This window comes from Oratosquilla oratoria, chromosome 28 (genome assembly GCF_046742065.1).
Source record: "Oratosquilla oratoria isolate Oo_2021 chromosome 28, ASM4674206v1, whole genome shotgun sequence".
NCBI classification, from domain to species: Eukaryota; Metazoa; Arthropoda; class Malacostraca; order Stomatopoda; family Squillidae; genus Oratosquilla; species Oratosquilla oratoria.
Genome location: NC_134804.1, coordinates 33,810,247 through 33,817,746, shown reverse-complemented (window position 1 = coordinate 33,817,746; position 7,500 = coordinate 33,810,247).

The following is a 7,500-nucleotide window of genomic DNA, read 5'->3' as shown; positions in this document are numbered from 1 at the left end:
TTTAGTATTACACTCACATTTTACGAAGAGAATGTATCCAATTTTAGTTCTTTGACGATGATATATAACACAGAGTTTATGTATGTTTTTCTTCCCAATATGGATGTCCTCACCTAGGCGAGGTTGGACGAACAATAACAGCTTTTATGGCGAAACATCTGCGTTTTGCCTGAGAACAGCACTTGTCGATGCTACATTGATAACCTATTTCAGTCGGACGTTCATATAGCTTGCCAGTAGATTAAGCCATACATTTTTATTGAACCCAAGAATTACAAATGCCGCTTTTTGATCAATAATAATATTTATTCGACTTAAAACAAGTTTTCTTTTTCTATTTTGTATATCGCTCGACCTTTGCCAATAACGAATAGAATATTTGGTCTCTCAGTCTTGTGACCACATTTTATCTTAAAAGAAAGATATTTTGGGATTAATGGTATTTTTCCGAACAGGTAATGTGGTTAATTCTGTCGTAATTGAAATTTTATATAACTTTTGGCTAGCGCCAAACGATGGTATACAACTATTTAGTAAAAGCCATACTAAATAGATGCATACCATCTAGAATGGAGAGATCAGTGATGGGAATAACGCTGAGAGACCGAAAGAGAGTAAGTTAGGTGAGAGAACAGACTAGAGTGAAAGATATTGTGGAGGCGGTGAAAGAGAGGAAGTGGAATTGGGCAGGTAAGTTGGTGCGAACGACTGATGAGCGATGGAGCAAGTGTGTTACTGAGTGGACGCCGCGAGATGGGAAGCGTGGAAGAGGGAGACCAGAGAGGAGGTGGAGAGACGAGATTGAAAAGTTTGCAGGAGTGACGTGGCAGAGGTTGCCTCGGTCGTCTGAATCATGGAATGCTATGAAGGAGGTCTTTGTTCAACAGTGGACTCAGGATGGCTGATTTGATTTGATTTGATACGTTGTATACTTTCTCGCCTCACATCTCTCTCCTAACATCCTGGTAGGGCGTCAGCCAGCTGGCCTCGTCCCAATGATTTTATTCCATTCCTCTCTACTCTGATATCTTTCCTCTACTTCCACCATTTGCAGATATTCATCTCTTCTTTCTAGCGTTTCCCCCCCACACCGCCAGACTTCACGGTTGGACACGGTAGGTGGCGGTTGCTTGGATAAGCTCTGCTACTGACCCCCGTTTTTCGCAAGATATACGGTGTTCCTATTATTCGGAGTTGGCCGGAGGCCGTGTTAAAACCCAGTGCATCGTACAGTGTTATCAGTGAACTTGATTATTGTGGAACTTAGCCGAAATAGTGATTTATACTCGGGGAGGGCCTCCCTGATCGAATTCCTCACATCTGCGCATGCGCAGTGCGAGGTGTTTGACACAGGTACCCACATCATGGCCACATCACTCACCTGGTAAAACTGCTCAAGTCACAAATACTGCAAACTTGCCTCGTAAAATGGAATACACAGGTCCCGGCTCCCTTGCAAATATTGAGATGGATCTTGCATTAAGTGAGGATGACGACCTGTCACTGAAAAACTGGCCTCGTCTCGATTATCACGATCACCGACAAATGACACCTGTCAATCCATCTCACCAGCCTATGGACTTCACCAACGCTTCCGCAAAGCGTCCTATAGATAGCGATTCCGATGCCAATAGCGAAGAGACATCTCCCGCTGCCAAGGCCACCAAGAGTGACAAGGCTCTGCCTCTACAAGATGCTACCATACCCATTCCATCACGACCTGCTACGCAGAATGCACCTCCCCCACCCCCACCCCCACCTTCATCTACTTCTCTTGCCTTTGCCCCCCGTTCCGAGTATGTCAAACTACAATTCAGAGGGAACCCAGGAGTTAATGAGAAACTGCGATGGCTTTCTGAAGTGGTAAGAATGTTAATCGAGAACTAGCCGAGGTCAAAATGTCAGCTGTCACATCAAGTTATGTCTACATATCGAGACGCCGACAGGACATCATAGATGAGGTCAAGGATGGGGCGATTTTGTCGTTATCTCTTGATATACAAGATTCTGTAGATAGACCGCACAAGTTCCCCACATATCTCATCACACGATATCCTGTAGATAGTGAACCAACTTTAGCTAAGGAGCTAACAGGGGTATATACTGTACGCCGTTTCCTGCAGAATAAGGTACCCATCAACAGACTTGTAATTACATGGAGCCTACCTAACCCGCCCCCATCCCACATTAACTTTTCCTTCCTTCCTTGCCTACCACCATGTGAACTCCGCAAAATGCCTGACGAAAAACCATGGTGCTTCAAATGTTGGGGTATTGGTCATATCTCTCGGTATTGCAATGCCCATGAAAAGTGTGCATGGTGTTCAGCTGAACATGACTCGCGTTTCTGCCCTCATCGTAGTCCTACAGCAACCACAGTACCTACCTCTACCTCGGCATCATCGACAGACTCACCAAAACCACCTACACCAGACAAATCGCAGTGGAAATGCCCGCGGTGCCAAATGCCCGGAGTTAATGTGTGGCATGGATGTACCAAACGAGTACGCTTGGCTCCGAGTACCCAAACTCCACCCCCACCGCCACCATCGCCGCCATCCACCGCTGCCGCCTCTCGGCAGATCATTACGCTCCAAGAGGCCGTAGAATCTCTCAAGTCTCAGTGTATCTCCCTTACAAATCGTGTTGCAATTATTGAAACTCGATTTGATAGCATCGAAGCTCGCTTTGATTCTCTTATGGCCGCCTTTGACTCCTTGTCTACACGACTATCGGTTAACGATGCAACACTCAAATCGCTCGTGGATGCCCAGCAGGCTAACATCGCGTCAACCTCTGCACTTACTGTTAAATTTGACTCACTCGCTACTCGTCTCGAGAAAATGATTGCCATCACAGTGGACGCCCCCTCCCGAGGACTAACAGGAGGTAGTGCCCGATCCTCTACTATCGTCTCACCTGGCCTCCGAAAGAACAGAAATAACGTTCAATAACAACGCACAGCTACACATCCTCTCTTGGAATGCCTGTGGTATAACCACACCCGCGAAGGTTGCTGCACTCAGGGCCTACGTCAACCATCATCAACCGAACGTCATCTTTATCCAAGAAGCTTTTGTTGGACGTCCCACTGGTGGGGGGGCAGCCCCATCCCTTAGTGGTTATATTCCATATGTTCACCACATTCGAAATGGGCTCCTTACTTATGTACACTCCACCGTCCAGCATCGACCACTCGGCACTTCCGAGGACAATGACACGACTTACCAACTTATTGAGGTTGCACTAGGAAGTGGTACAATTCGCCTCTGCAACGTTTATTCTGCCCCTGGTAAGCTGAATACTGCAGCCCTTCCTACTCCCACAACTCGTGGTATGATATACATGGGCGATTTTAATGCTAGACACTCGATCACATACTTACATGTGTCAAGTGCTTTTCGGTGCCTGTCCTCTTCTCAGATCACCATTCTCCCAACTACGTCTCCTTCGTATCTGCACACCTCCCCAAGTTTAATGTTGAATCTCCTGAAAAGTTATACAACTCTCTTGTCACCTGCACACACAACTTTTTCGATCGTTATGTACGTAGGCCAAATATCAAACGCCAGACGAGAGTACAGCCTTGGATGCTCAACGACCGTATACTAACAGCAGAAAGACAGGCAGAAGCAGACGGCCTTGCATATCAGAGATCTCCTAACCCCGACACTCTACGGCAATACCAAGAATCAAGTTCCGCCTTGGTAACCATACAACAGTGTGCACACAGACGTCGTTACATCGCACTCTTCGTCTGTCCGCAGCTATGCTAGAACCAGATGAGGAGGACAATATACCCATAACAAAATCCGAATTATGCCGTGCTCTTGCCAGCAGTAGGTCGACAGCTCCGGGTGATGATGGTATCACGTACTCAGTCCTCCGCCTTCTCCTAAAAGTACCAAGTGACCCCCTCCTCCGTCTCTATAATCTCTGCCTACGATATGGATATGTTCCACAAGCCTGGACGACCAGTCTGTCCTCAGTCCATTTTTATTCAATGTCCTCATGCATCGCCTTCTCTCTCTACTCCCTGATGTCCCAGGTACCCAAGTTACATGTTATGCAGACGACATATGCATTCATTCGACCTCCTCTGAAGATCTTCAGCTCTTTCTCCACTCGTTTTATGAACACTCATCTTCATGTGCGTTATACCACTCTGCACGCAGTATATCCCCCCCCACCGCACGGCAGCGTATTCATCCACTTGTTGATGACGTATTGACTCGACTACAACAACGCCTAACACCTCTTCAGTGGCTTACCAACAACGCTGCTGGGATCTCCATAGCAGTGGCAAGAAATATATACGTAGCATTTATCCGTTCAGTCATCGATTATCTCTCTCCTGCCTTATGTCAACTACCTAAATCAGCATTGAACCCCCTCGATAAATTTCAAAATAAAGCTATGCGGCTCATACTAGGTTGCCCAATCTCTACTCGGGTTGCCAACATGCTACAGGAACTACATCTATCCCCTCTGACGGAACGAATACACGCTAACGTAACATATTTCACTGTTAAATGCTTACACACCCCACATATTAGCCCCCACTACTCGAATGTCATCACAACGTCTCTCGACCCCACCGCACCTCGACCCCGACTCCAACCTGGTGGTTGCGCCCTTATTAGAACCATTTGCACAAACCTACAGAGTATAGGATTTCATATTCCTAGACAAGAAATTGTTCACAATCCGCCCCCCTGGAAGGTTCCGCTCCCCGCCGTCACCTATACACCAACATGCAAGACTGACCTGCCCCTACTACAGAAGCAACTAGCTCTAGAAACCATCGCCAAAGTGACCTCTTCCCTCCCAGTTGTTCATACAATATACACAGACGGGTCACTGCAACCGGACGGAAACACGGGCTGTGCCATCTACTCGCCTAGTATGGTTCCACCCCATGGAGGCTGGATTGGACGCCGACTACCAGGTTTCCTCAGCTCAACTTCCTGCGAGCTCCACGGACTCCTGGATGCTGTCAATCTACTGCTACGTATTGGTAGTAATGGCCTAATTATCTGTGACTCTCAATCTGCTCTCCGTGCCTTGTCCTCCCAAAAATCAGAATCCCATAACCTAGTAACTCTCATTCTATTTCAGTTAGCCACAGCCCTTGAGCACTCCCTTGTTATTCACTTCCTGTGGATCCCTTCTCACGTAGGAATAACTAGCAACGAGACAGTGGACCTACTCGCCAAGGCAGCCTGCGAACAGCCCTCACCTGCAACTGACGCTTCACCTGGTTCCCTCTCATTCTACAGACGCAAAATACGTGCTGCAGCTCATTTGCCTATCGTTCACCGTAGGAATATCGAACGACCTTCGAGTGTGACCATTCAGCACTATGATCACTTTGCCAATCGCCCCCACAAATATCGCCGCCGAGGACTCTTAGTTAGAAGACATAATGTGGTATCTGCTCGACTTAGATTAGGCTACAGACCAGTGTGGCAGGTGAGCGAGACAAGAGACATGCCTCAATTTTCTTCCTGTAAACTGTGTGACTTGCCCAATGCAAATAACCTTCAGCATTATTGCCTTGAATGCCCTGCAGTAACAGATTTAATCCCCCATAGAGAGTCTGTCATTGATGTATGTAAATACTTGCTTGCCGATAACCATTTAGAAACACTACTCTTACGTCACCCACACTTTGGTGGGTGCTAACTATCGCTGTACGACGTAATAATTCTCATGTATGATCTTGTCCACGACTGTCTCAATTATGTCAATGTCTCTTATATCATGACTGTGATATTGTACATACTTTTGTTTTGTATATACTGTTGACTGTGATTGTTTTATACATGCTGTTATTACCACTGATTATATACCGTGTCCACCACTGTGTCCCAACCTCTGAAATTTTGTACTTAACTACGAATTGCCACCTCAGTCGAACAGCGTGCCCTATGAGTCACGATCCTCATGTAAATAGCTAATTACCTATGTACTAGGCTTGCCGCTCTTTGAGCGTAATAAAATTATTCAAACCCCACACCGCCAATCCATCTCTTTCTGGGTCCACCAATTGGTCTTCCTGTGTTAATCTTCCATGTCTTGGCAGTCTCTCTTGCACCATTCCCAATACATGTCCGTACCACCCACGTCTGGTGCAACAAACCTCAATTGATTCTTTAAACGTCCAGAGAAGAGGAAATGCCTGTTATTTTCACAAAAAAGTAGTTGGCATTAAAAAAAGAAATATATATATTTTTTTTGGTAGAACATCGTATGGTTCAAAAGGATCTAAAGACAATGCCTCACTGTTGTCAACGTGTAAAGATGGTTGATCACTGTCTAAAATTGAAGATGGACATCAAAGGAAATTGTTCTAGTGAGTATTGTTTACTTTTAATGCACTGAGGGAAAATGTTGAAATATGATACTCTTTGTCTTTTTAAAATACAGGAAAAACATAAAATAAATTAAGCGCTCTTCATTTGTATCTTATTCTCCTTCTAAGTTAGAATTAATTATAAGAAATCAATTGTTTCTCTCTGATAGCAATTGAATAGTCTGATCTTATCATATTTTTCACAACAATTTCTTTACTTCCTTTCTCCTTCTTCTTATTTATTTTTTTTATTTTTTTCAGCAGCATAGAAATCTTTTAGAGATTTTGCTGAAGCAAAACCAAATTTTTAGTGACCCATTTACAATAAATATTGATAATATTAGATTAATCGTATTACTAGAAAAAAATAAGAAAACTAAATAATTCTTGTTCGATAATGAAAGTACAGAAGTGTCGAAGGTTTTATTGAATTTCATGAAACAAAACACGGCGTATGATAGACGAACAAGTGTATAAGGCCATTAAATTTGACGACTCCAATGTAAAACTAATCAAATTTACGTGTACAGCAATGAAAACTTAACATGAAATTTTTCATTGTCCCTTCTACCACATTCATAATCTTTACCTGCAAAAGACCGACTATATATATATATATATATATATATATATATATATATATATATATATATATATATATATATATATATATATATATATATAATTTTTTTTTTTTTTTTTTTTTTTTTCAGTATGATTTGATCTTTTATTATGTCAATCAACCCAGAATAAAAAAGCTTGAGAGGTTGCCATTAGACATTCGAATCAAATGTTCAGCAAAATAAAGGCCTACTTCGGTTGTAGTATGAAATTGAGAACAAAATTGCCTTGTGTTTGGATACCTCGAAGTTGAAAAAGAAAGAATGCTACATAGTATTTTAGGAGTTGCAAACCTAAGAATGCCCTATTCCTGATGCAAAACATTTTGCCACTGAAGGTAGGGCCAGGCAACCATTGGAACATGGTAAAAATAACGAGTTAGACAATGTATATGTACGAGTATATGTATATGTATATGTTGTATATATATGTATATGTATATATATATATGTATATGTACATACATATGTATATGTATATGTATGTATATGTATATGTATGTATCCGTATATGTATATGCATAC